Consider the following 2,906-nt stretch of genomic DNA (forward strand, 5'->3'; position numbering starts at 1 on the left):
GAAAATATATAAAAAAAAATTATGTCTCTATGTCTTTCTCATACAAAAGAATACAAAATACACATGTGTTTCAGACATAATATTTCTATTTATATTTCACCTGCTAAACATAATTTTGTATTTTATTGTCCTATTCTTATAAACAAACATAACCTTATATATATTTTATTCCATCTCAAGACCAGTAAGAATCGTGAAAAAAAAAACAATAAGATAAAAAAAGTTATATTCCTTCTTATTAGTTATTAGTTATTACTCATTGCATAGATCATACGCATTACAATGAGCAAGATTTTTTTTTTTTTTGAGTGGGGGAAAGCAAGGATGATGAAAAATGTCTTAGAATCATGAAGCCTTCATCCAATATTCTTACTTGTTCATGTTCTTGATTATCTTCTTTCTTTTTGTTCTTTTTTGGTAGATTTTCATCTAGCTTATTACAATAACATCTGTTTTTCGTTGAAGTTGCTTATGATTCATATATTGGTTCATATGATTTCTCACCCTCAAATTAGAATAAATTATCATTTGTATCCATAAAAGATATAGATACTGATAAATGTACCCATATAAGAATAAAAGGACAATTGTAACCATGGTATCAATGATAATTTATTTCTTAAATTATTATGATTTTCTGGATGTTTGGGAAGCATGCTGGACCCATATGGCTGATATTTTGTGATCCATGATTGATATTGTTACATCATGTCTTAATAGTCAATTAGGGAGTCAAATTTTTTTGTCAATATCAACTATTTTTTATTTTTTTTTATTTTATATCCTAAATCATAATCCCAAATTCCAAATTTTTCAAAGGAACGAGGGTTAACAAAATAATTTTACAATAAAGAGTTGACTAATGGCTGGTAACTAATTAAAATTTGGTTCTCCATACTTATTTTAATAGTAATAGTAAGGGATAAGTATTGTTTTGGTCCCTCACGTTGAGGGTCGAAATCGAAACCGTCCCCAACGTAATTTCCAATTTAGAATCATACTTAACGTTTTCTTTCGTATTAAAATCGTCCTTTTAATTTTTTTGGACAAAAATACCCTCACCACTACCAACACAATTACCTCATCCACCAGCACTACCACCAACACCAACACCACCACCACAACCACTACCAGCACCACCACTAACACCAACACCAACACCACAACCACAACCATAACCACAACCACCACCACCACCACCAAGACCACCACCAAGAAAACAGGAAACAACACCAAACAGAAACGGAAACAACACCAAACAGAAACAGAAAGCAAGAAAGCAGAATCAAGGCGTGAGGCAGAGGCGGCGAGGCGTGAGGCGGTAAAAAATACAGTCTGCGATTTGATTTCTTCTTTTATTTATTTTTTAAAATTTGAATCCTGCAAAATCACAGATTCTGATTAGAAGTTTAATCTTTTTTTAAATATGCAATCTACAAAATACAGGTTGCATTTTATCCGTTTCTTTTATTTCGTTTTGAATATTACAAAAAGCAAGTTGCATTTTAAATTTTAAATTTTTTTATTTTAAAACTTGTAAAATGTAGGTTGTGTTTTCTTTTTTTTTTTTTAATTTTATAATTTTGTTTATTATAGGGGTAGTTTAGGAATAAATTAAAAAATTTTATTAGAAATGACGATTTTAAATTCAAATACGACTTTAAGGATGATTTTAAATCAAAATATACACCAGGGACGGGTTCGATTTCGACCCTCAACGTGAGGGACCAAAACAATACTTATCTCTAATAGTAATGATAATAACACCACTAAGGAAAATGAATAAGTCACGGGTCCAAAAAATTAGTCGGACTAGAAGAGACTAGTAGAGAGTTCATTCGCCAACTACCTTACTTGATTGACCATGATTGCCATCCATAATCCATAAACTTATTTCAACAAATTGGAAGTAGTTCATTCTTGACTTTCTTTTTTACATTCATTACTAGTATTAATATATTTGTTGCCTAGACGCTACTGCCAGTTGATGATGAAATTATGAGTTTTGACAATGGTTCCAACTTCAAACAGTTGAAATAATGCTTGTTCATTGTTTCTCATCAACTCATTGAGATTCATGAATGCTTCAAGATAGTAGTTATACTTGATACTTTGAACCATATTAAATCATAAAATTAGAAGATATTTTACTTTACTTATAGATATCTCTACTTGTAGTTTATACAATTTAGTATTTTGGTACTAATATGAATGAAGTTGACTAGTTAGAGAAGTTTTACAACAATAACCAAGTAAATGCATTCAGATATCTAAATTACAAATTTATGATATTTTATATTTTCATCATATTTAATGAGGTGATTTATATTGATTCTCGTTTATCCAACGTATCCATATCTTGATTTTATTTATTTATTTTGGGTCGTGATATCTTGATAGTTTTTAAATAAAAAATGCTATTTATATACTAAAATCAACCACTAAAATTAATCACTAATATATTTGTGTATAAATACATGTGTGCTTAATTTATTTTCAATATGTATTTGTATTCTAACATATATTTTATTTTGATAGCTGACTTTGATAGCTGATTTTAGTATACATGTAGCATTACTCTTTTTAAATATATACCGTATTCACGTACCATACTTTGTATTCGATTTGTACACCAACTTTAAAACATTGGTCCGTTTATTCGGAGTAACATTTTTTCTTAAATATAACCCAATATTTTTTAGGGTTTAGTGTTGGGTCGAAAGACCTTAACTGAATTTCCAATCTGCCCAAGCCCAACTCGTCAAAATTAGGTCATTTGCTTAGTTGCATTGAGAATTTATTACAACAAATTTGGCAAATAACAGCGAAAATTTTGCAACGATTCACCGAGATCGCTGCAAAAAGAAATCAATAATGTGGTGCAATAGGCAGTGTTGCAATGTTGT

The sequence above is a fragment of the Arachis ipaensis genome, chromosome B07 (genome assembly GCF_000816755.2).
Source record: "Arachis ipaensis cultivar K30076 chromosome B07, Araip1.1, whole genome shotgun sequence".
Classification (NCBI taxonomy): Eukaryota; Viridiplantae; Streptophyta; class Magnoliopsida; order Fabales; family Fabaceae; genus Arachis; species Arachis ipaensis.